Source organism: Syngnathus scovelli, chromosome 8, assembly GCF_024217435.2.
Source record: "Syngnathus scovelli strain Florida chromosome 8, RoL_Ssco_1.2, whole genome shotgun sequence".
Classification (NCBI taxonomy): domain Eukaryota; kingdom Metazoa; phylum Chordata; class Actinopteri; order Syngnathiformes; family Syngnathidae; genus Syngnathus; species Syngnathus scovelli.
Genome location: NC_090854.1, coordinates 5,832,514 through 5,859,804, shown reverse-complemented (window position 1 = coordinate 5,859,804; position 27,291 = coordinate 5,832,514). Strand labels below are relative to the sequence as shown.

Sequence of the window (27,291 nt, the reverse complement as noted above, 5' to 3'; positions counted from 1 at the left end):
TGTTGAATGAGACTTATAAAAGCCATACTGGTGTTCATATAGTATACTGTGATTATCGAGGAAGCTACACAGTCTATTGTAGGCAAGTTTTTCCAAGATCTTGGACATGACAGGTAAAATGGATATTGGGCGATAATTGGTGAGAACTTTCGGGTCATCATTTTTAAAGATTGGTACAATTTTAGCCAACTTTAGTTCCTGTGGGACAATGCCCTTTGAGAAAGACAAATTAAAAATGTAACATAAGGGTTTCATAATCCAGATTGCAACTTCTTTCACAAGTCTGGAGTCAAAGGGATAATGACCAGAAGCAGTATTTTTAAGAGATGAAATTATGTCATGAATCTCTTGTTCAGTGGCTGGGGTCAGAGTAAAAGCTGCAGATGTACTAGTTTCCATATACAGTGGAGCCTCGGTTTTTAAACACAATCCATTCCAGAAGGCTGTTCGAGAAGTGAATCGTTCGAATTCCGAATCATATTTTCCCATTACAAATAATGGACAAAAAATTAATCCGTTCCAAGACAAAAAAAAAAGCCTTTTTTAAGCATTTTTTCATTTGCACATTTTTGTCGAATCGCGCAACTGCAGTGCACCTCCGAAGGTGCAACCGTAGCGCGTCGCTGACCGCGCAACTGCACAGCGCTGGTCGCATTATTGTGACAGAGCCGTTGCTGAAATTTAGAAAATATTTTTTAAAGTCCTTCTGTACTTTCCAAAATTTAAGTGGACATCAGTGCGCAGGGAGCTTAATTTTGTCCGATCGTGCAACTGCAGCGCACCGCCGAGCGCGCAACTGTTGCGCTCCGCCGACCGCGCAACTGCACTGCACCGGTCGCATCATTGTGACAGAGCGGTCGCTAAAATTTAGAAAATATATTTAAAGTCCTAATGTACTTTCCAAAATTTAAATAGACCTCAGTGTGCAGGGACCTTAATTTGGTCCGATTGCGCAACCGCAGCGCGCCGGGTGCTCAGTGTCGCATTGCTTTAGGAGCGTCTTTGTGTTTTAGGTTGGCTTTACTGCTCCCACTTGCTTCCTTTGGAGGTATGATTAGAATCCTCAGAGTAACGAAAACGTAGTAACGAACGGAGTCAGTTGGCATGCGGGTCCTCTCGGCTCATCTCGCGAGGTTCGACAACCGAATTTCGTCCGACATCCGAAGCAAAAAAATCTCGAATTTTTTGTTCGAATACCAATTTGTTCGAGAACCAGGACGTTCAAAAACCGAGGCTCCACTGTAATTGATTGGGTTATCGGGGTACTTGTGGAATTTGTCTGGCTAAGGTTGGTCCAATTTCTGTGAAGAATTCATTAAATTTACAGGCAATTGTTTTGGGATCTGATAAAGGCTTGTCATTTACTATGAACTCAGAGAGAAATGAATTGGATGATTCCTTTTTATTCAGGATTTCCTTTATTGTAGAGCACAAGGCTTTCATGTTCTTTCTGCTTTTGACGATTTCATTGGCATAATGTTTCTTTTTTGCAGCTCTGATCACATGGTTAAGTTTGTTTCTATATTGTTTGTACTTATCATGATTCATAGATGAAGGATTAGTGAGGAATCTTTTGTACAGTTTATTTTTGTGCCTAAAAGATTTACCATAATTACGGACTATAAGTCGCGTTTTATTTTCATAGTTTGAGTGGGGGGGCGACTTATACTCAGGAGCGACTTGTATATGTTTTTTTTCACAAATATTTACTTGATCATTAAGACATCACTTACTTACAAGTATAGTTGACCACTTCCCATGTTATTTTTAGTATAGTTGATCACTTCACATGCTTTTATATCTTTATCTTGAACATATTCAAAACATAAAAAATAGAGAAAACATCAAATAAAGCAATTAACACTTTAAAGCACCATATCCAAGTCCACTGTCTGCTGTATGTACACTTGCTCCATTTTTGCTCCTCTTATATTTATTATTATAATTTATTATTATTATTTGTTTATTTATCATTTATTCAACACTCTTATTTATTCATTGTTTGTGCCTTCTTGGGTTTTTTTGTGTTGCTTGTATGCATATGTGTACTATCGCACCGAGGGATAGTGGGAACGTAATTTCAATCTCTTTGTGTGTCTTGGTATATGAAAAACAATCCACAATAAAGCAGACATTGACTTTGATAAAACAACCAAATAAACAAAACAAAAAACTACATCTGAAAAAATATATATTTTCAGACGAAACTGGATGAGGGCGCTCTAAATTTCACCGTTGGCCGTGACTCATCAACTGGGTGGGCTTAAGAAAAATGGCACCAAAAAGAAACTCATATTTTGCAGGTTACAAACTTCAAGTTGTAAAATAAAATAGATTACTATTACAAGTGACGTCAGTGGCACGGCGCGGCGGTTGTTTACATAAAGGACAAACGTACCCACGTAAAGACTACCGGCATCATTAGCGGTGATCATTTCTAAGTGACACGGAGGACAAAGAGTTTGAAGGAATTAAGGATTTGGAGTGACATAGAAGGTTTGAAAAACTATTGTGGCTTTTACGCACGCCCGGTCCTACTCTACTGAATCGGGGGCCGGCGTTCGGCCAAGTGGCTGTCCGCGAACGGTGCATGGGGCTCGGACATGGCCATTACGCACGCCCGGTCCTATGCCATGGAGCTCTTGTGTCTGGAAGTCCACGCCGCCACACGCTTGGAAGTTTGTTTTGTTTAATAAAGACCCGTTTATCAAACCCACGTCTATCCTAGTACTTTGTTAACTCTACAATATAGTTATATACTAGATCTGTGGAATAAAGACGAGGCTGACGTCAGGGCGCACATGCGGCGATGTTGACAAAGGACGAGGAATTTGATCGATGGATTTAATGGATTTAAAGCGCACGAATGGTTTGATAATATTATTGCTTATATTATAGTTATTTGAAATATGGTTTATCTATCGTTATATGAGCCTGTGGAATATTTTGAAGTGCAAGCGCCCTCAGCCGCGCGCACTCATTGTTGACAAAGAACAATCGATGGATTTAATGCATTGGCGTGACACCGATGATTTTATAAACGTGTTATTCATGTAATCGTTTTCTTTAATAACTCTATATGTTACGTCAGGCCCATTCTCAGCTCTTTGTTTGTGTTTGTCACGTTAGCATACCTATCGTTTAGCCTGTTGCCATCGTATCGAACGATCGATGGATTTAATAAATTGGAGTGACACCGATGGTTTTATAAACATGTTATTTATGTAATAGTTGTCCTAAATCACTCTATATGTTACGTCAGGCCCATTCTCAGCTCTTTGTTTGTGTTTGTCACGTTGGCATAACTATCGTTTAGCCTGTTGCTATCGTATCGAACGATCAATGGATTTAATGAATTGGAGTGACACCGATGGTTTTATAAACATGTTATTCATGTAATAGTTGTCACTCTATATGTTACGTGAGGCCCGTTTTCAGCTCATTGTTTGTGTTTCTCACGTTAGCATACCTATCGTTTAGCCTGTTGTTGCTATCGTTTAGCCTGTTGTTGCTCGTTCATGACTGTTTTTGGTGCGGGATTTTGTCGAATAAATTGCCCCCTAAAATGCGACTTATACTCCGGAGCGACTTATATATGTTTTTTTTTCACTTTTTGGGGCATTTTATGGCTGGTGCGACTTACACTCCGGAGCGACTTATAGTCCGGAAAATACGGTAGTAATTGCTCGACTAGCCCAAGGCTTCGAACGCGATTCACGTTTGAGGCTTCTATTCTTTATGGGAAAAGAATAATTATAATGCTTGGTCAGTTCCTCCAAGAATATGGTGTATGTCTCCTGGGGATCAGGGTTCCTTAATACAGCATCCCAACTACCGTTTTGAACTTGCATTTTAAACTTGGAGATCGTTTGTTGATTGATAAGTCTATACGTGTCCATCGGCTTCCCAATAGGAAGAAGAATGTTTGCTCGTGAGGAGGTAATAGAGAATATGGGAAGGTGATCAGAGATGTCTGAGCATAGAATTCCAGACAAGTGATCTCTGTCAAGTATGTTAGTAAATATGTTGTCTATTAAGGTTGCTGAATTTTCAGTTATTGTCGTAGGTTTAGAAACCATAGGCTTAAAACAGAAACAAGACAGACTATCCAGGAAAGACTGAATTTGTGCCTCAGAGTCCATAATGTTGATGTTGAAATCCCCCATGAGGAAACATTTCTTAAAGTTAAAGTCCCAATGATTGTCACACACACATCTGGGTGTGGCGAAATTTGTCTCTGCATTTAACCCATCCTCGTGTGATTTTGATCCATCCCCTGGGGGAGAGGGGAGCAGTGAGCAGCAGCGGTACCGCGCTCGGGAGTCATTTGGTGATCTAACCCCCCAATTCCAACCCTTAATGCTGAGTGCCAAGCAGGGAGGCAATGGGTCCCATTTTTTATAGTCTTTGGTATGACCCGGCCGGGGTTTGAACCCACAACCTTCCAGTCTCAGGGCGGACACTCTACCACTAGGTCACTGAGCTGGTTACTTTCATGAGATATTATAGATAGCGCATTGGTGAGATGGTTAACAAAATCAGGTATCTTAGATTTTGGAGGTTTATAAATACACCCAGTACGATTAGATTCAATAAATACTGCTTCTCCACTCAGCTCAGAACATTGTTCAATATCAGATCTTTCTTTATATTCCAACTTACTGCTAACATACAGTGAAACACCTCCTCCAACCTTGTGTTCTCTGCATCTGTGGACATTACTGTAATTGTCCAAGGCATAGTAATCAGAATTGTCTTTGTGTAGCAATGTTTCAGAGATGCCAATAACAGAAAAGGGAAAGTTGAGGTTGGAGATAGAGCAAGATGGTCAAGGTTTTTACAAAGACTACAGGCATTTACGTGCAGAAAAGATACACTGGGATTATGGAATTGATTACTGGCTGTTCTAAATTCATCATCAAGTAAATATTTGCAGCTGTCAGTTACACTTTGATTCATGAAATTAAAACAATCAACATCAGAGCGGTCAATTGGTATTCTATGGAGAGTCATTAGTACTGTTGATGTCAAGTTCAGTTTCTACGCTTCTATATGAGGAAATATTGTGCAATGTCGGCATCATTAAAGAAGTAACGTCAGAAAACCATCATGCATCACAGAGGAAGTAGGCCTACCTATGCAAATTTGTCCAACTCCTCCAATCTCCTAACCATTACCACTCTAGCCTGCTCAGGTGCTCCATTCAGTTTTATGTATATTTTGCAGTTGGAGGACCACGTTGCTTGAATCTTTATCTCTTTACGGCGGAACCGAGCCCTCTTGGCTATGTCGGCATTGGTTTTGGTCAGATGTTCATTTAAATACATATTTGACCCTTTCAACATCCTACCTTGTCTCAGAAAGTTGGTTTTAAATTTTCTATTGGCAAACCTCATGATAACTGCCGGCCTGCTCTCATCTTTCTGGGAAAGAGAGTGGCAAGCTTCTATGTCATTCTCATTTATGCTGATGTGTTTTTTCTGTAGGAATTTTATCACTTGCTGCTGCACTGTATCTTCCTGATCACTAAGCTCTGTTCCCCTGGTCACAGCTCCTGACCTTGCCGCACCAGCATATGAGCGGGGTTTTGTTGGCAGCCCGGTGATAATAACATCATTCAATCGAGTATATTGTTGTAGATCAATCTTCACATCTTCCTCTTTGTTTAGTCTCTTTAGTTCCTTGATTTCCTTCATCATATCCATTATAGAATCTTGCTTAGTTGTCATGCTCTCCATTTGGTGGCTCATGAACTCCACTGACTTTCTCAAGACCTCATTAGATCGCTTTAGATCGGTTCAAGATGGCGGCGCGTGCACACGCAGCGGCCACTCTCTGTCCCGTTCGGTGTTTTGTGAGTGTTTACTGAGTGTTTGTCCGGCAGTTTTGTGTATGTTCGTCTCGTGTGATAGATACGTCGTGCTACCAGTGCGGCGGGCATGTTCTGCTCAACATCGGCGGAAGTGGGTTTTATGGCATTCTAGACTTTGGTGCGGAGAGATTAAGGGCGCTCGGACTGCTTCGTCATGGAGCGACGCCGGACTGGCCTGCTCTTCCTCCCCCGGTTGGACTGCGTCGTGAGCTCGGACTGTTCCGTCCTGGAGCATTGTTGGGATGCGTCGGCAGCGGGTCTGCGAGGCAGCGGAAGAGGGGCCAGCGCGGAGACGTCGGGCCAGGCTTGCGGCCAACCCACCTCGCCCAGCCGTGCCTTCCATTCTCCTGGCGTACGTTCGTTCGCGGAACGACAAGATGGGTTGAGTTCGCCTGATAGGATCCACGAACCGGACAGTGCGTGCCTGCTGTGTGCTCGTGTTCACAGTGGCCTGGTTGACTGTCATCTTTCCGGACTCTGCTGTGCATCGGGAGCGGCTAGCGTGCTATCACTCTTATTGTTCATCTTCTTGTTTTATTTTTCCTGTGTCGTTTACTTGTATGTGCGTTGTGAACTCTGTCTTGTCACCCTGGGATAGTGAGAAACGTAATTTCGATCTCTTTGTGTGTCTTGACATGCGGAGGAATTGACAATAAAGGAGACTTTGACGTTGACTTTGACTTAATTCTTCCATATCCCTTTTCGAAGCCATCCATCCATCCATCCATCTTCTTCCGCTTATCCGGGGTCGGGTCGCGGGGGCAGCAGCTTTAGGAGGGACTCCCAGACTTCCCTCTCCCCAGCCACTTCATCCAGCTCATCCCGGGGGATCCCAAGGCGTTCCCAGGCCAGCTGAGAGACATAGTCTCTCCAGCGCGTCCTGGGTCGTCCCCGGGGTCTCCTACCGGTGGGACATGCCCGGAACACCTCCCCAGGGAGGCGTCCAGGAGGCATCCTGATAAGATGCCCGAGCCACCTCATCTGGCTCCACTCAACGTGGAGGAGTAGCGACTCTACTCCGAGTCTCTCCCGGATGACCGAGCTTCTCACCCTATCTCTAAGGGAGAGCCCGGACATCCTGCGGAGAAAACTCATTTCGGCCGCTTGTATCCGAGATCTCGTTCTTTCGGTCACGACCCATAGCTCGTGACCATAGGTGAGGGTAGGAGCGTAAATCGACCGGTAAATTGAGAGCTTTGCCTTTTGGCTCAGCTCTCTCTTCACCACAACGGACCGGTACAGGGTCCGCATTACTGCTGACGCTGCACCGATCCGCCTGTCGATCTCACGCTCCATCCTCCCCTCACTCGTGAACAAGACTCCAAGATACTTGAACTCCTCCACTTGGGGCAGGATCTCATCCCCGATCCGGAGAGGGCATTCCACCCTTTTCCGATCGAGGACCATGGACTCGGATTTGGAGGTGCTGACCCTCATCCCGACCGCTTCACACTCGGCTGCGAACCGTTCCAGCTGGAGATCACGGCCTGAAGAAGCCAACAGCACCACGTCATCTGCAAAAAGCAGAGACGCGATGCTGAGGTCCCCAAACCGGACCCCCTCAATGCCTCGGCTGCGCCTAGAAATTAAAAATTATGAACAGAATCGGTGACAAAGGGCTGCCTTGGCGGAGTCCAACCCTCACTGGGAACGAATCCGACTTACTGCCGGAAATGCGGACCAGACTCTGGCATCGGTGATACAGGGACCGAACCGCCCTTATCAGTTGGCTCGCCACCCCGTACTCCCGAAGCACCCTCCACAGAACCTCCCGAGGGACACGGTCGAACGCCTTCTCCAAGTCCACAAAACACATGTGGACTGGTTGGGCGAACTCCCATGCACCCTCGAGGATCCTGCCGAGGGTGTAGAGCTGGTCCACTGTTCCACGGCCAGGACGAAAGCCACACTGCTCCTCCTGAATCCGAGGTTCGACCTCCCGACGGACCCTCCTCTCCAGCACCCCTGAATAGACCTTACCAGGGAGGCTGAGGAGTGTGATTACCCTGTAATTGGAACACACCCTCCGGTCCCCCTTCTTAAAGAGGGGAACCACCACCCCAGTCTGCCAATCCAGAGGCACTGTCCCCGATGTCCACGCAACGTTGTAGAGGCGTGTCAGCCATGACAGCCCCACAACATCCAGAGCCTTTAAGAACTCTGGGCGGATCTCATCCACCCCCGGGGCCTTGCCACCGAGGAGTTTTTTAACTACCTCAGTGACTTCGACCCCAGAGATTGGAGAATCCGCCTCAGAGTCTCCAGGCCCTGCTTCCTAAATGGAAGGCGTGTAGGTGGAATTGAGGAGGTCTTCGAAGTATTCTCCCCACCGACTCACGACGTCCCGAGTCGAGGTCAGCAGCACGCCATCCCCACTGTAAACAGTGTTGACGTTGCACTGCTTCCCCCTCCTGAGACGCCGGATGGTGGACCAGAATTTCCTCGAAGCCGTCCGAAAGTCATTCTCCATGGCCTCACCGAACTCCTCCCACGCCCGGGTTTTTGCCTCAGCAACCGCCGAAGCCGCGTTCCGCTTGGCCATCCGGTACCTGTCAGCTGCCTCCGGAGTCCCGCAGGCCAAAACGGCCCGATAGGACTCCTTCTTCAGCTTGACGGCATCCCTTACCGCCGGTGTCCACCAGCGGGTTCGGGGGTTGCCGCCACGACAGGCACCAACGACCTTACGGCCACAGCTCCGGTCGGCCGCCTCAACAATGGAGGCACGGAACATGGTCCACTCAGACTCAATGTCCCCCGCCTCCCCCGGGACGTGGGAAAAGCTCTGCCGGAGGTGGGAGTTGAAGCTCTTCCTGACAGGAGATTCTGCCAGACGTTCCCAGCAGACCCTCACAGAGCGTTTGGGTCTGCCAGGTCGGACCGGCATCTTCCCCCACCATCGGAGCCAACCCACCACCAGGTGGTGATCAGTTGACAGCTCCGCCCCTCTCTTCACCCGAGTGTCCAAAACATGCGGCCGCAAATCCGATGACACGACTACAAAGTCGATCATCGAACTGCGGCCTAGGGTGTCCTGGTGCCAAGTGCACACATGGACACACTTATGTTTGAACATGGTGTTCATTATTGAAAATCCGTGTCGAGCACAGAAGTCCAACAATAGAACACCGCTCGGGTTCAGATCAGGGGGGCCGTTCCTCCCAATCACGCCCTTCCAGGTCTCACTGTCATTGCCCACGTGAGCATTGAAGTCACCCAGTAGAACGATAGAGTCCCCAGAAAGAGCGCTCTCCAGCACTTCCTCCAGGGACCCCAAGAAGGGTGGGTACTCTGAGCTGCTGTTTGGTGCATAGACACAAACAACAGTCAGGACCTGTCCCCCCACCCGAAGGCGGAGGGAGGCTACCCTCTCGTTCACCGGGGTGAACCCCAATGTGCAGGCGCCCAGCCGGGGGGCAATAAGTATACCCACACCTGCTCGACGCCTCTCACCGTGGGCAACTCCAGAGTGGAAGAGAGTCCAGCCCCTCTCGAGAGGGCTTGTACCGGAACCCAAACTGTGTGTGGAGGCTAGTCCGACTATATCTAGTCGGAATCTTTCTGCCTCGCACACCAGCTCGGGCTCCTTTCCAGCCAGAGAGGTGACATTCCATGTCCCAAGAGCCAGCTTCTGCAGCCGGGGGATCAGACTGCCAAGGTCCCCGCCTTTGGCTGCCGCCCAGCTCACATTGCACCCGACCCCTTCGGCCCCTCCCACAGGTGGTGAGCCCATGGGAAGGGGGACCCACGTTTCCATTTCGGGCTATGCCCGGCCGGGCCCCATGGGCGAAGGCCCGGCCACCAGACGCTCACCTTCGAGCCCCGCCTCCAGGCCTGGCTCCAGAGGGAGGCCCCGGTGACCCGCGTCCGGGCGAGGGAAAACTAAGTCCATTTATATCACTCATCATAAGGGGCTTGGGTGAGCCGTGCTTTGTCTGACCCCTCACCTAGGACCCGTTTGCCATGGGTGACCCTACCAGGGGCATGAAGCCCCCGACAACATGGCTCCTAGGATCATAGGGGCACGCAAACCCCTCCACCACGATAAGGTGACGACTCGCGGAGGGGTAGTAGCAGTGCCTGTAAAGTACAAGAAATAGCGGCAGTATAGGGTTAGGTAAGAGTGCCTGGCACTAACAACCAGTTGCAGATGTTGACTGCTTTAGCTTAGAGCAGACCAGGGCAAAACATCTGGCCCTTTGTGCGTCCCTGTCCGGCCCGCATGAGGCCAATCGTAAATTATATTTGATTACAACTTAATTTAATATATATATATATATATATATATATATATATATATATATATCTGTGTCGTGCGTGCAATACTACTGTTTTACTTTCATTTTGAAAGGCGTCACACTTCCGTGTAGCGTACGTGTATGTGAGCTGTGCGTGAAGGTGAACAGTGCGAAGTAATGCTGTCCTCGAAATGTGTGCTGACCCTCAGAAAAGAAAAGTTGACAAGGAGTGCCATGTTTTCAACAAGACAATGACTGCCAAGTATTTCTTTACAGAAATGAAAGGTAAAGCCGTGTGCCTGATTTGTGGTACACAGGTCGCTGTGTTTAAAGAATATAATTTGAGTCGTCACTACACGACCAAGCATGAGAAAAAATACTTCTGTCTGATAAACAGCGCGCAACAGAGGCTGATGCATTGCTAGCAAAAGCCCAACAAGGACTTTTTATCAAACTTCACACCCAGAGATGCAGCGGCTTTGTCATTTGAGGAAAAGTTAAAGAAGTTAAGAATAAATTGTACTGATTAATGATTGTTTTTTTATTTGACCTATACACCACAATTTCACATAGCTTAATATAAATATAAACAGAATAATTGTATTATTATTATTCTGTCGCATCCAGAAACCTGCACCCGCGAGACCACAAGATCACGGGGGTTCACACTGAGAATTGAGTTCACGCGATAACAGAGATTAGTGGATGGCAGCGTGCATACTAATTTGGATATAACACCATGTCGGACTGTTGATAGTACCCACTCTATACAAACCCTGACCTTGTGTGAAAAATGTGTGTAGTACACAGCCTAGACATTTTTGTAAAAGGTCTATGGACACGTGTCAGTCACGGCTTGTACATATATAATGTGACATAGACAGAGTGAGCAAAAGTCCTCCAAAATGTTTCCCCCAGATGTTAGTGCAAAAAGGATATTTTGCAGGATGTAGCAACATGTGGGAGCAATTTCTGTTTACACAGGATGACACTCCTCACATCAATTCATCAACATCTCAACAGACCTCTGCTAACTTTGCATGTGCTTGTGTATGTGTTCGTGTCTGTGTGTGATCTGTGTGTTTCTTATTAGAATAGTGACCACACTACCTCCAGTGCGCATGCATGCACACAATACTATCCAGTGACCAGTGAAATATTAAAGTAGATGCATGAAAACTGTTTTCTAGAGGTAAGCCATGCTCTGCTCAATTTAATTGCAAGTGAAATGTTACTTCTCTATACATCTCGAAAGTTTTACCTTTCCCACCAACCCAGGAATGTTGTCCCCGCCTGTGCCCAGGTGACAGATGCCTTGCCTGGGAGGCTCACCTACAAGTTGTGGATGTACACCATGTCTGGGGCACTCACACACAGACAGAAGAAAAGGTCATAAGCCCCAATGTGGAGAGAGGGGGAAAAAGCTGGATAATGATTAAGTTTCATGATCCAAACCTTGAGTCATGAACATTTTTCCTGCACACAAAAGAATGTAAAACCTGCTTTTCCAAGGGCAAACATGTTGAAAATAAATCATGCTGTCTTAATACCCACAGACATATTGGTGAGTTTCTAAGCTTAAACTACTCTTGTGACACATGAAGGAGGCTTAGTTATGCTCTGAGGATGCTTTTCTGTATTGGGCAGGGCGTAACTTTGAGCCGTTCACAATACATTGACATCTCAAGACTTTCAAAGCAAGTGCTGCCCAGTGATAGAACGTTTGGTCTAGTCCAGCCATGTTCAAAGTCCGTCCCGCGGGCTAAATTTAGACTGGCCCGAAGCAGTATCATAAAATCAATAATAAGTGGCTCGCTGGCACTGTCGCGGGAACCTGCGCGCCCTAGAGCGAGCCTCAGAAATTAAAATCTTCCTAACGGGAACGCGCACATGAGCCAGCGCTCATGATCGGTTGCGAGCGTGTCTCCTCCGTGCCTTTCCAGTTCACACACACACAGGTGTCCGTTTGCAAGATTGCCTGTTTACTGCAGTCACAAACACCAATATCGCTCTTCTCATGAATACAACAACAACAATAATAAAACAAACTTAGTACATCTAATAAAAAAAAATCATTCAACTTTCATAAAATTGTTCATTTGTATTTAATTTATTATTATTTTAATCTTTAACTTTTCTGGTAGTGCAATTGACAACAGATTCTTATTTGCAATATCGATCTAGTATCTGCAGACAGCAAAGGATGTACCGTATTTATTCTAATTATCGCCCATATTCTAATAATCGCCCAGTGTGTGTTAACGATGACATAAATAAAAAACATTGATACCTCTATCGCCCATGCTGCTAAAAATTCCCCCCAAAATGTACATTTTCCTCCGCGACCGCATGCCGACGTCATTGCGCAAGTTTAAATATGACTGATTTGACAGCGCGTCGAATGACCCTTTTAAATTGTTTTTCTCCATAAACTATGATACAATTACACTCGTCACTCCGCTACAATATCCTCACACAATTACGTTATCGGGGCGTGCGCTCGAACAAGACGATCGCGATAACATGACGTGCGCAACATGTGATGTGCGACGGTAACGTGTCGCATCAATGTAGCGTCAATTGACGCACCCCGCTGTTAGAGGTAGATCAAAACAGCCGCTGTTCTAGTGTTAAGAACACCAGTGAGATGCAGGTATTGCATACTACATAAGGAAAGTATACATATCGCCCATTTCAGTGCCCCTTGGCAATTGGACAAAAAGTGTTCTCTATTAATCGCCCACCCCCATTGGACATAAACCTTCTCTAATTATCGCCCTGGGCGATAATTAGAATAAATACGGTAGTTACATATAAGCAAGTTCATTATCAATGGTAATAGTTCAAGGAATGTCGGTGCGAATAGTCGGCCCCTGTACATTTTCATTGAACCAAATCAGGCCCGCTTTGCTAAATGTTTGGACACCCCTGGTCTAGTCACAGGTTTTTGGTTCTTCAACCAAAATTGAAGTTGTCAGTAACAGTATGCTGGCTTTGGCAGCAAGGGGAACTAAGAACCATTTCATTTGTGCCTAACAAATGATTACCGATCATGCTAGAGTACAAGCGTGAGAGAAGCACCACCTTCGCACGCACACATGTACACAAAACACTTTGCTGTATGGGTCAATGGGTCTGTTAAAGTGATGCAGTTGTATAAAACCAATAAGATCCACTGAGGAAGTTCTGCCCCAGTATCAGGATGTCAAAACAGTGGTGCCAGTCCATGGGGTCCACTAAATGACAAAAGATATATTAGTATACATCCAAAAACTCTGCTTGTTATAATGGCAAACATTGACCCTGCTCATCTTCTCCAATCAAAACAGAAAGATAGACCAGTGTTTTCCAACCCTTTTTTCCATCCACTTTTTCATTGGAAATAATCTCAAGGCACACCACCAACCAAAATCTGTTGTGTTACACCAGCTTTGATATCAAAATTAGTCATTTTACAACGGAAAACGTCATGAAAGTGAGTGGGATAATTGAATAAAAATAAATAACTATTTTTTTAATTGTATTTCTTTTTTTAAATAAAAAGTTTTAGACAGTGTAAGGAATAAACAATTGAAAGTGATTGTGATTAAAATCCAAAAGAATCAACATGAATGTGTTTACTGTTTTAGACTACCATAATTTTTGGACTTTAAACCGTACCTGATTATATAAAACACACCAGCTAAAATTAGGGGAAAATCTTGTTTTGTTTATGCAGAAGTCCACCGCACTATAAGCCAGAGGTGTTTTAATGATTAATTATCATTCGTAAGAGAATGTACACAAAGAGGATTTTAAGGAAAGAGATGGTTCTTTGGAGACGCATATCTTTTATAACATAATGTTTATTGACAGAGATGAAGGAGCTCTGCAAACATACAAACATGCATAAATCTCAGCGACATCCATGATAAACTTAATGTGCTGGGAACACTAGTGACACACAACTAATAAAAAAAATGGGACCACTTAGTAAAGTAGGCAATGCCATATGAGCTCCACGTAAACCTCCGGAGAAGATATAACCTAGGAAAAAAATACTGAAAAGGGTGACGCAACAAGATGTCATCAACAATAGCCCAGTGTCCTCTAGTGGCCGGAGGAAACCTCAAGAGTAGATGCAGCAGCTCTATTTCCTTCTTTGAGAACCAAATTGACTCCCTTTAACTTAAAAGCAGCATCATAAGCATTTCTTTTGTCCCCCATAATGAGGGCTTGTGTATAAAAGCTTCCTTTCTCCAGTAACGTCCATCTTGATTTCGTTCTGTCTGTTGTTCGTCAGTTGTGCGGCACTAAATCTTGGCAATATCGCTGCTGTCTTGGCCGCAGTGACACTGCCTAGATTTAAACTACGCTGGCTGCGGACACACAATGCTAAGACAAGTCTGCTGGCAGAGTGCTGTATAATTGCCAAAGATGAAGACCAACCAAAAGGTACCAATGCGCCAACACAACACCTCAGCACCAACTCAGCCACAGAGGATGTTTTTTTTTTTTTTTTTCTCCTTTGAGGAGGACACCTTTGCTTCTGTGGAAAGCCAAATTGGTGACTATTTAAAATCAAGAGCAAAAGGGATGGGCATGCTTAAGAGATTCCCTTTAATAAAGAAAGTTTTTTCAGTGAAACTTTCATTAATCTGAATATGTTCATCATTTTATTAGAGTCTTGGGTTATTATTAGGAATAAGTGGGAGGTTTGCAAGCGAGATAATAGAGTTGTATGGTCAAAAGCAGCAGTCAGGTCAAAAAGCACTGCTCGCCACTGGCCGAGTTTGTGATCATTAAGTGCCGTCCTTTTTACCTGATGAGGGAATTCACTGCGATTCTGCTGGTCGCGGTATACATCCCCCCTTCCAACATCGAAGGCGTCAGGATCGCGGCTCTTAGTGAACTGTACCAGGCTGTCAGTGAACAACAGACAGCGCACCCTGACGATTTCACCATCTTCGCTGGGGACTTTAATCATGCTAACCTGAAGTCTGTTTTTCCAAGGCTTCACCAGCATGGTGATTTTCCAACACGTGGTGTCAGCTTCCTGGACCTGCTCTACTCTACGCATAAAGGAGCTTTCAAAGCCGCCCCCATCTTGGATTTTCTGACCATCTCACTGATATGCTTTTGCCCGCATACAGACCACTGGTGAAAGCATCCAGGCCGGTTCGCAAGCCGGTGCGGGTGTGGCCTGAGGGTGCCTCTGATGCGCTTCGAGACTGCTTTGGCTCTACTGACTGGGACATGTTTAAGCGGGCGGCCACTTGCAATGATCGAACAGAAATAGAGGAGTATACTGACTCTGTTTCCTCTTACATCACGAAGTTTATTGATGATGTGACTCACTCGAAATCCATCGTCACTCGGGCTAACTGGAAGCCATGGCTGACAGGGGCTGTCCTCAGGATGCTGAGGGCCAGGGACGAAGCCTTCAGAGCGGGGGATGAGGCTGGCTTGAGGACAGCGAGGGCCGACCTGTCCCGGGGCATCAAGGAAGCGAAAAGGGCGTTCTCTTGCAAGATTACCGCCCACTTCAAGGACAGCAGGGACGCACGGAACCTTTGGCAGGGCATTCAGACCATCACGGGCTACAAGCCTGCGCCGTAGAGCTGTGAGGGCGACGTCCGTCTGCTCAACGATCTAAACCGCTTCTTTGCTCCGTTCGATGCTCAGAACAGCACTTGCCCGCTGAAGACCACACGAGCAGCCCCTGTGCCTCTCTGCCGACAGCGTGAGGAGGGTGCTTGCCGCTATCAACACCCGTAAGGCCGTGGGCCCTGACAACATCCCAGGTCGAGTGCTGAAGGACTGCGCTGGGAAGCTGATGGGTGTCTTCACGGACGTCTTTAACATTTCCCTGCAGCAGACCATCGTCCCTTCGTGTTTCAAGGCTGCCACCATCGTACCTGTGCCGAAGAAACCTGCTTCGTCCTGCTTCAATGACTACCCCCCGTGGCACTGACGCCCATCATCATTAAGTGCCCTTCCAGTTTGCGTACCGAGCCAAACGGTCCTCTGAGGAGGCCATCTGCTCTGCTCTCCACTCGGCCCTCACCCACCTGGAGAGAAGGGACTCGTATGTGAGATTGCTGTTTGTGGATTTCAGTTCTGCCTTCAACACCATTGTGCCACAACGACTCATCTGCAAACTCGACAAGCTGGGCCTCAGTACCTACCTCTGCAACTGGCTACTGGACTTCCTCTGTCAGAGGCCTCAGGTGGTACGTGTTGGCGACAAAATCTCCGCCAGCATCACCCTGAGTGTTAGGGTTTTCCAGGTTATCTTTATCGTAGGATTATGTTGGAATGTAGACTATAATGATTAACCAATCTTGTCTTGCTCTCACAATGCAGTAAAATGAAGTGGTTGCTTCCTCTGCTTGATTGACCAGCTGCAGATGAAGCAATCAAAGTTGTTCTGTTTCCCACAACAGTGTAAAACACCCCCTGCTCTGATCTTATCAGAGGCCGGGGGTTCACCAAACCTGTCCACTCTCACCCCCACTCTGTTCCTCCTAATAAATATGCCCTTGCAGGAAGGAGACTTTCAGATTTCATTCCTTGAGCGAGTGGACTCTCCGCCTGCAGGTGACTAAAAGGACTTGCTTGTCTCCCGTGTGGTTCTTGCAAAATAAGTTGGAGTGAGCAAATCTCTAACACTGAGCACGGGGCCCCCCCAAGGCTGCGTGCTCAGTCCGCTGCTCTTCACCCTGCTGACGCATGACTGCACTGCGACCTACAGCGACACCCGCATAGTGAAGTTTGCTGACGACACGACTCTGGTGGGTCTCATCACCAAGGGCAACGACACTCAGTACAGGTTGGAGGTTGACCTTCTGACCGCATGGTGCAGGGACAACAACCTCCTGCTGAACGTCAACAACACCAAGGAAATTGTTGTTGACTTCCGGAAGGGTCACACCCAACACCTGCCGCTGACCATCGACGGTTCTGTGGAGAGAGTGAGCAACACCAGATTCCTGGGGGTACACATCAGTGAGGACCTCTCCTGGTTCACCAACACCGCGTCGCTGGCAAAGAAAGCTCAGTGCTGCCTGTACTTCCTGCGGAAACTCAGGCGAGCGAGTGCTCCTCCGGCCGTCATGACTGCATACTACCGTGGTACCATTGAGAGTGTCCTCTCCAGTTGTATCGCTGTCTGGGGTGGTGCCTGCTCTGAATACATCATGAAGGCCCTGCAGCGCATAGTGAACACGGCTGGTAAGATTATTGGTGCTTCACTCCCCTCCCTGAAGGACATTTACGCCTCCCATCTCATCCGCAAGGCGACCACGATTGTGAGTGATGTGAGTCACCCCGCTCACTCTTTGTTTGATCTTCTGCCCTCTGGGAAGAGGTACAGGAGCCTGCACTCCCGCACCACCAGACTCACCAACAGCTTCATTCTCCAGGCTGTTAGGATCCTGAACTTTCTTCCCCCTTCTGTGTAGCGTCCTGTACTTTTGCGCTATATTCTGACTGTCTGCTGTATGTACACTTGCTCCATTTTTGCTCCTCTTATTTATTGTCTTATTTGTTTACCGTAATTAACGGAATATAAAGCGCACCGGATTATAAACCGCACCAGCTAAAATTCAGGGATATTTCAGTTTTTTTCTTACATAATCCGCACCGGACTATAAGCCGCACGTGCACACAGGTTTTTTACAAAGAAAGACAGTAGATAGAAAGCCTTTTTGACGTTTTAATAACATACTTGAACATGTCTTTCTAAACATTGCCTGTGACTGCTGCGTAGCAGTAGTACCGCAGCAACGCGGAAGTGTGCACGTGAGTTATTAGCAAAGAAAGACTGGACACAGAAAGTTTTTCTAAAGCTTTAACAACATACCTTAACATTTCTTCCCAAATACTTCCTGTGACGCGGCAGTAATACCCCAGCTACACGGAAGTAACACAGCAAAGTCACTGAGACGCGGCAGTAACACAGCAGCAACACAGCAGCAACACGGTAGCACAGCACTAACAGGGCTGGTTAAAAAAAAAAACACATACCGTAAAAGTAAAAAAAGAGCCGTCTTCATCTTCCTCCTGTGCACTGAAACCATCGAAGTCTTCCTCCTTAGTGTCCGATTTGAATAGCGTTAGATATCCTTCGCCTCACACTTTCTCAGTCTCTCTTTCGTCGTCGCTTTTATGCATTTCCCCGAGTGTGATGAGGGTCTGTTCATGCTAATCCTATTCATGCACGAAGCGCTAAATTACATTAAACTAGCGAGCGACACGTATAGCTTAAAAACGGCATCATATGCATTTCTTTTGTCCCCCATAATGACGGTTTGTGTATAAAAGCTTCCTTTCAGTAATGTCCGTCTTGATCTCGTTCTGTCTCTTTGTGCGAGTGCGGGCGTGTACGTGATGCGCGAGACAATCAAAACACAAACTAGCACGTCTTCTTCGGCGCATTATCTCTTCTTCGTCTGTCTCGCTCTTGCTTCCTGCTAGAGCGCCCCCTAGAGACCGGAGGCCGTTAAAATCCATAAGTACGCTCCAGAGTAGACACAACATAATGTTATCAACATCGACTGCCTTTGTCTTAAAAGCGGCATCGTATGGATTTCTTTTGTCCCCCATGATGACGGGTTGTGTATAAAGGCTTCCTTTCAGTAATGTCCGTCTTGATCGCGTTCTGCGTGATGCGCGCAATGTAAACACAAACTAACACGTCTTCTTCCGTGCATTATTTCTTCTTCGCCTGTCTCGCTCTTGCTTCCAGCTAGAGCTCCCCCTAGAGGCCGGAGGCCGTTAAATCCATAAGTACGCTGCGCCGCCGTTTAAGGTTCAAAGTAACCTTCTGAATAAAATGCATTAAAAGTTCACATTCATTACAACTTGTTTTTGGTAAGCAAAATGTCAGAAGAATTGAATTTAAATGCTGATTGATTGGGTTTTAATACAATGCAGATGGTCCAAACAGCGCCACTGCTTTGTGTAATCTCTGAGTCACATGGCAGAGTAAGAGAAAGGGTTTAGAGCACAGGTGTCAAACTCAAGGCCCGGGGGGCAGATACGGCCCGCCACATCATTCTATGTGGCCCACGAAGACAAATTGTGCATCAAATTCATGTGTCATTACTAGAATTGCAAATTGTCTTCACTTTTAATATATATTTTTTAAATATTTGTCCAGTTTTCACTCGTCTGATTTGAAAACGAGTTATTTGTCAGTTTGTTTTGTAGCGTTTACTGTATATAATAGTGTTAAGAGTAAAAGTGATCAACTCATCACAAAAATCACGAAAAAAAATCTTCTGACTAGAGTGATAAGTAAATAATAAATACCGTAATTTCCGGACTATAAGCCGCAACTTTTTTCCCAAATTTTGGACCCTGCGGCTTATAGTCCGGAAATTACGGTATTTATTATTTACTTATCACTCTTATTTATTCATTGTTTGTGCCTTCTTGTTTTTATTTTATTTTTGTGTTGTTTACTTGTATGTATATTGTGTACTATGTCTTGTCACCGCGGGATAGCGGGAACGTAATTTCGATTTCTTTGTGTCTTGGCATGTGAAGAAATTGACAATTAACCAGACTTTGACTTTGACTTTGAAAGTACTAAAATGGCAGAACTTCCAGCATCTGTCATCGTTTTGGCGATTGATTTGACCCACATGCAGGAAACCAACTCAAAAGTTCAGAATGAGTGATGAGTGTTTATTGGAGGAGATGCGGTGGAGGCTGAGCAGGAGGATCTGAGCCAGGAACAAGGAGCGAGAGCAGCAACAGCGGAGTGTGTGGAGTTCAGCCAGACGGGGTGGATCTTGCCGGTGAGCCGTGGAGGGAATCTGCAAGCAAAATACACAAGTCTTGGTCAGAGGATTCGACGTGGCTGTGGCGGAGATCTTACTGCAGACCGGAGGATCAGGAGAACGTGGCGTCGATGGGCAAGAGGGTATCGAGGAGCTAGAGCCACACCCGTGGAGGTGATCACAACAGGTAGGACACTCAGGCGACGAGCGGTTGACAGCGTGCTCCTTACGAGCCCTCCTCTAACGAGCCTGATGAGCCGCACCTGGGCCCTCTGCCACTCTGCTCACGGTTGCTCCCTGTGGAAAAAGGAGGTACACCACCCCGGACCCTGACAGCATCAGTTATTAAGATCAGATCATTAAAACATTAAAGAGTACCTTTCGTCACTAGCAACATTAAAATGTTTCTATTCTACGAATATGGCTTAATCAAATCCCTGAAGTTTATTAAAAAAAAAGCAACTCACGTAGGAAATAAATGGCTTTTAGTAAGTGTGACATGGAAATACTGGGAGCATCCATGTTGCTTAGTTTGTGGCCCGGATCAGGCAGCTGCGTGACGTCAGCAAGTTGATAGCATCTTGGCTGGCTCCAATCTCGTCCCTAGCGTTGGTGCAGGCCAGAGAGGTGTGACGCAATGAACCCCGGGAGAATGTGGGGTGGGTCACGGAGCACGGATTCAGTTAGTGTCAGTAGTATTGTGGATCACGCAACATGGCGCAGTGTGAAGCATTCGGATGTGTTAGGTTACGGATTTTAGTTATTGATCTGACTCCAAATTGCGATCAACACTTAACACATGAATTGCTATGTCCTAATCCACACACGGGTGCACCTAACAATTTTGCGAGTTCGTTCTATCAAAGAGAAGACCAGTAGATCAATCAGACCAAATTTACCAATTGTTTATTCCTGACAAAGCGCACTAATACAGCCCTGGGTCCTGGGTCCCTCACACTAAAACCCGTGCGATTTTGTGACCACCAAAAGACAACACATTCTTCCGGGTTGCCCAGTTTTAAAGAAACACAATATGAATATTAAAGCATGCAAAACATTGTGAGATGATTGGTCGATGGCCATCTCCTCCCCGTCTAGGCGTCACTGGTCTGGAGGTTGGGTTTTCCCCGCGAAGCCCGACCACATAGACGTGCTGTTTGTTAGGGTTTTCCAGGTTATCTTTATCGTAGGATTATGTTGGAATGCAACAGGTAATAAATACCTTACCTTCTCCTCCTTATCACAAGGTCGTAAAACATCCCCTGACATGTTTAGACTAGAGGACAAGGGCTTTAGCCAGCCTACCCATACCCCCACTCTGTTTCTCTCAATAAAAATGCTCCTGCAAGAGGCCTGAGTTAGACTTCATTCGATCATCGCTGTTCAAACAGCGCCGAATGGACTCTCCACCTGCAGGTGCTTAAGAGGACTTACTTGTCTCCTGTTTGGTTCTTGCAAAACAAGTTGGAGTGTGCACAACTCTAACATTTTGGTGCCGAAACCCGGGATCCTCATACCCACCATCTGACCGGCGAAGGAGGACGTGCTGCATTGTCAACAAGCCAGCGTCCATTAGGAGGACCTGGAAAAGAAAGTCCTGGGAAGAGAATTCTTCGCTGGGCCAGCATCTTAGGTCTGCCTTCGTCTGACAGAGGTGGATTGACGGGATCCGGCGGTGCAACGAACCAGGGGACAAGTAAGTTAAAGCGCTAAAGATACGGCTTTGGTTTGTCCGAGCTATGAGATACGGCTTTGGTTTGTCCGAGCCATGAGATACGGCTTTGGTTTATCCGAGCTATGAGATACGGCTTTGGTTTATCCGAGCCATGAGATACGGCTTTGGTTTGTCCGAGCTATGAGATACGGCTTTGGTTTGTCCGAGCCATGAGGCCTAAAAAAGCGCTGGAGTTAGTGTGATTGAGTGTGTGACTGGTAGGATAAATTGACTAAAAAGCAGTTCTAGCGTTGATCCACGGCAATAAAACAGGCTAGTAATCTGTTGGAAGGTCAATTTAAACCTGCATTGAGGATCCTCAAAGAAAAAAAATTTGAAAAAAATTGTAAAACCTTAAACTACTAAAATTAAGATGGGAAATAAGAACGGTAAATCTCTTGCTCTGCTCTTCTTTAAAACGAGAAGTTCATGGCAAGTAGATTTCTTAATTGTATGCAATACATGCTGAAGTGGAAGAAAATGTATGGAGTTCAAGGAAATTTGAAATGTGGAAGAAGTGGTAGAAGTGCTAGAGTGTGGTTGAAATCTTCACAAAGAGATGAGAACGAATTCAAGAGACAAAAGCTAGAAAGATGAAAACTGATGCGGTCACAAGTGTTTGTCAGACCAGGAGACAATAAGGCCCCTGTGAGCAGGTGCAAGGCCGCAGCTCAAGCCGCGGCTCAAGCAAGGGGCAAGAGGAGTTTCCGGTCCTATGCAAATCATGTATCGAAATTTAAAAGATCTGAAACCTCTCCCATATGACAGCAAAACATGTCATTGTCAGGTTATTAAAAATCTTTTTAGATTGTTAGAGCCCCTGTCCACACAAGAAGTATGACAATGCTGTTTGTAGGCCCAATTACAAATGAATAGGGATCAAATTGTGTTACACTGAAGTTAAAATATGCAAATCAAGTGGTAAAGAAATGCAACTTGCTTCTAGAAGATAAATAAATAAAATTAGAATGTGCTGTCCTCGTGTGCATGGGAGGGACCAGCTCATGATCGACCACAGGAAATGGCCAGCCTGTGACGAATCATTGTTGCTGAGACCTACCTTTTGCATGCGAGAGCTGTGCATGTGTGTGCGTATATGTTAAAATGATGAACATTGGCTAAAGTTTTAGTATGAAAAAAAATTTGCTAGACTGTGGTCTATCCAGGGCGGCTCGGTGGCGCACTGGGTAGCACGTCCGCCTCACAGTTAGGAGGGTGCGGGTTCGATTCCACCTGCGGCCCTCCCTGTGTGGAGTTTGCATGTTCTCCCCGGGCCCGCGTGGGTTTTCTTCGGGCACTCCGGTTTCCTCCCACATTCCAAAAACATGCTCGGTAGGCCGATTGAAGACTCCAAATCGTCCCTAGGTGTGAGTGTGAGTGAGATCGGCTGTCTGTCTCTGTGTGCCCTGCGATTGGCTGGCAACCAGTTCAGGGTGTCCCCCGCCTACTGCCCGATGACGGCTGGGATAGGCTCCAGCACGCCCGCGACCCCCGTGGGGACTAAGCGGTTCAGAAAATGGATGGATGGATAATATTTCTGAGAAAAAGAAATTGTATAACCTAAAACTACTAGAATTAATATGGGAAATCTCTACCTCTTGACGGAGATGAGAATTACATGGCGAGTAGATTTCTTAATTGTATGCAATATATGCCGAAGTGGAAGAAAAAGTATGGAGTAGAAGGGAAGTTGAGAGTTGAAGTGTGGAAGATAGTACCGTATTTGCCGGTGTACAGGTCGACTCGGTGTATAAGTCGACCCCCTAAAATTCGACGGAAATTTACGATTTTATGATATATCCTTTGTATAAGTCGAGCTCAATTGTTGCATTATATTAAACTTCAAAATTCAATATGCGAAATTTATTGACGAAATGAGGTTCAAATTCCGGGAGGCCGTGCGCATGCGGCTGTTTATAAGCAGGAGAGATCGCGGCCGGCGAGCTCGCGCACGCCGCCCGGCACCAACGGGAGGCCGGAAATAGCTCCAAGCCGAGCGGATCGGCACTTTATAAGCACCGCGGAGGAGATCGCGGAGCCTCATTCGACTTCCAGCGGCCGGCGAGCTCGCGCACGCCGCCCGGCACCAACGGGAGGCCGGAAATAGCTCCAAGCCGAGCGGATCGGCACTTTATAAGCACCGCGGAGGAGATCGCGGCGCCTCATTGGACTTCCAGCAGCCGGCGAGCTCACGCACCCGCCCGGCACATCCGGGAGGCCGTGCGCACGAGCCAAGTGGCCGAAAATAGCCCCCGCCGAGCGGATCGGCTGTTTATAAGCACCGCGGAGGAGATCGCGGCGCCTCATTGAACTTCCAGCGGCCGGCGAGCTCACGCACCCGCCCGGCACATCCGGGAGGCCGTGCGCACGAGCCAAGTGGCCGAAAATAGCCCCCGCCGAGCGGATCGGCTGTTTATAAGCACCGCGGAGGAGATCGCTGCGCCTCATTGGACTTCCAGCGGCCGGCGAGCTCGCGCACCCGCCCGGCACATCCGGGAGGCCGTGCGCACGCGCCAAGTGGCCGAAAATAGCCCCCGCCAAGCGGATCGGCTGTTTATAAGCACCGCGGAGGAGATCGCGGCGCCTCATTGGACTTCCAGCGGCCGGCGAGCTCGCGCACCCGCCCGGCACATCCGGGAGGCCGTGCACACGCGCCAAGTGGCCGAAACTAGCCCCCGCCGAGCGGATCGGCTGTTTATAAGCACCGCGTAGGAGATCGCGGCGCCTCATTGGACTTCCAGCGGCTGGCGAGCTCGCGCACCCGCCCGGCACATCCGGGAGGCCGTGCGCACGCGCCAAGTGGCCGAAAATAGCCCCCGCCGAGCGGATCGGCTGTTTATAAGCACCGCGGAGGAGATCGCGGCCGGCGAGCTCGCGCACGCCGCCCGGCACCAACGGGAGGCCGGATATAGCTCCAAGCCGAACGGATCGGCACTTTATAAGCACCGCGCAGGAGATCGCGGCGCCTCATTCGACTTCCAGCGGGCCGCGCACTCGCGCGCGCCGCCCGGTTCAAATTTTCTAAGTGCAACGCACAATGAGATGCATGAGAAACGGCCTTGGTTACCATCACATTTGAAGCGATGAATACGAAGTTAAATTTTATGACTCGGTGTATAAGTCGAGGTCGATTTTTTTCGGTCGATTTTGGATCGAAAAAGGTCGAGCAATACACCGGCAAATACGGTAGTTGATGTTTTAGAAGAGAGTGTGGATAGAAAGAAAAATGGACTGAAAAAGAAAAGAAGAGAGAGAGAATTGGATTGTGCTAAAATGTGGTTGAAAGCTTCACAAGAAAGAAGAGAACAAATCCAAAAGACAAAAGAGAGAAAGTTGAAAAGTGATGAGGCCGCCATTCAATTGAGATTTGAAAATGAAAAATAATTCTGGGTGCTTAGTGGCATCCCATTCAATGATGCAGATGTGAGTGCTTATCAGCATCCATCCATCCATCCATCCATCTTCTTCCGCTTATCCGGGGTCGGGTCGCGGGGGCAGCAGCTTTAGGAGGGACTCCCAGACTTCCCTCTCCCCAGCCACTTCATCCAGCTCATCCCGGGGGATCCCAAGGCGTTCCCAGGCCAGCTGAGAGGCATAGTCTCTCCAGTGCGTCCTGGGTCGTCCCCGGGGTCTCCTACCGGTGGGACATGCCCGGAACACCTCCCCAGGGAGGCGTCCAGGAGGCATCCTGATAAGATGCCCGAGCCACCTCATCTGGCTCCTCTCAACGTGGAGGAGTAGCGACTCTACTCCGAGTCTCTCCCGGATGACCGAGCTTCTCACCCTATCTCTAAGGGAGAGCCCGGACGTCCTGCGGAGAAAACTCATTTCGGCCGATTGTATCCGAGATCTCGTTCTTTCGGTCACGACCCATAGCTCGTGACCATAGGTGAGGGTAGGAGCGTAAATCGACCGGTAAATTGAGAGCTTTGCCTTTTGGCTCAGCTCTCTCTTCACCACAACGGACCGGTACAGGGTCCGCATTACTGCCGACGCTGCACCGATCCGCCTGTCGATCTCACGCTCCATCCTCCCCTCACTCGTGAACAAGACTCCAAGATACTTGAACTCCTCCACTTGGGGCAGGATCTCATCCCCGATCCGGAGAGGGCATTCCACCCTTTTCCGATCGAGGACCATGGACTCGGATTTGGAGGTGCTGACCCTCATCCCGACCGCTTCACACTCGGCTGCGAACCGTTCCAGCGAGAGCTGGAGATCACGGCCTGAAGAAGCCAACAGCACCACGTCATCTGCAAAAAGCAGAGACGCGATGCTGAGGTCCCCAAACCGGACCCCCTCAACGCCTCGGCTGCGCCTAGAAATTCTGTCCATAAAATTATGAACAGAATCGGTGACAAAGGGCAGCCTTGGCGGAGTCCAACCCTCACTGGGAACGAATCCGACTTACTGCCGGAAATGCGGACCAGACTCTGGCATCGGTGATACAGGGACCGAACCGCCCTTATCAGTTGGCTCGACACCCCGTACTCCCGAAGCACCCTCCACAGAACCTCCCGAGGGACACGGTCGAACGCCTTCTCCAAGTCCACAAAACACATGTGGACTGGTTGGGCGAACTCCCATGCACCCTCGAGGATCCTGCCGAGGGTGTAGAGCTGGTCCACTGTTCCACGGCCAGGACGAAAGCCACACTGCTCCTCCTGAATCCGAGGTTCGACCTCCCGACCGACCCTCCTCTCCAGCACCCCTGAATAGACCTTACCAGGGAGCCTGAGGAGTGTGATTCCCCTGTAATTGGAACACACCCTCCGGTGCCCCTTCTTAAAGAGGGGAACCACCACCCCAGTCTGCCAATCCAGAGGCACTGTCCCCGATGTCCACGCAACGTTGTAAAGGCGTGTCAGCCATGACAGCCCTACAACATCCAGAGCCTTTAAGAACTCCGGGCGCATCTCATCCACCCCCGGGGCCTTGCCACCGAGGAGTTTTTTAACTACCTCAGTTACTTCGACCCCAGAGATTGGAGAATCCGCCTCAGAGTCTCCAGGCCCTGCTTCCTCAATGGAAGTCGTGTAGGTGGAATTGAGGAGGTCTTCGAAGTATTCTCCCCACCGACTCACGACGTCCCGAGTCGAGGTCAGCAGCACGCCATCCCCACTGTAAACAGTGTTGACGTTGCACTGCTTCCCCCTCCTGAGATGCCGGATTGTGGACCAGAATTTCCTCGAAGCCGTCCGAAAGTCATTCTCCATGGCCTCACAGAACTCCTCCCACGCCCGGGTTTTTGCCTCAGCAACCGCCGAAGCCGCGTTCCGCTTGGCCATCCGGTACCTGTCAGCTGCCTCCGGAGTCCCGCAGGCCAAAACGGCCCGATAGGACTCCTTCTTCAGCTTGACGGCATCCCTTACCGCCGGTGTCCACCAGCGGGTTCGGGGATTGCCGCCACGACAGGCACCAACGACCTTACGGCCACAGCTCCGGTTGGCTGCCTCAACAATGGAAGCGCGGAACATGGTCCACTCAGACTCAATGTCCCCCGCCTCCCCCGGGACGTGGGAAAAGCTCTGCCGGAGGTGGGAGTTGAAGCTCTTCCTGACAGGAGATTCTGCCAGACGTTCCCAGCAGACCCTCACAGAGCGTTTGGGTCTGCCAGGTCGGACCGGCATCTTCCACCACCATCGGAGCCAACCCACCACCAGGTGGTGATCAGTTGACAGCTCCGCCCCTCTCTTCACCCGA

At 47.9% G+C, this 27,291-nt stretch overlaps 2 long non-coding RNA genes across 2 annotated transcripts in view; one reads left to right on the top strand and one right to left on the bottom strand.

Moving 5' to 3' along the window:
• Positions 1-11,658, top strand: part of LOC125974205 (uncharacterized) — a 32,571-nt gene extending 20,913 nt beyond the window's left edge. The window contains exon 3 of the long non-coding RNA XR_011087253.1: positions 11,411-11,658. This is a non-coding gene — a long non-coding RNA (uncharacterized lncRNA). The remainder of the gene's footprint in view (positions 1-11,410) is intronic.
• LOC137840534 (uncharacterized) overlaps positions 1-18,800 on the bottom strand; it is a 31,830-nt gene extending 13,030 nt beyond the window's left edge. Inside the window, exon 1 of the long non-coding RNA XR_011087254.1 lies at positions 18,115-18,800. This is a non-coding gene — a long non-coding RNA (uncharacterized lncRNA). The remainder of the gene's footprint in view (positions 1-18,114) is intronic.
• Positions 18,801-27,291: the final 8,491 nt, after the last annotated feature.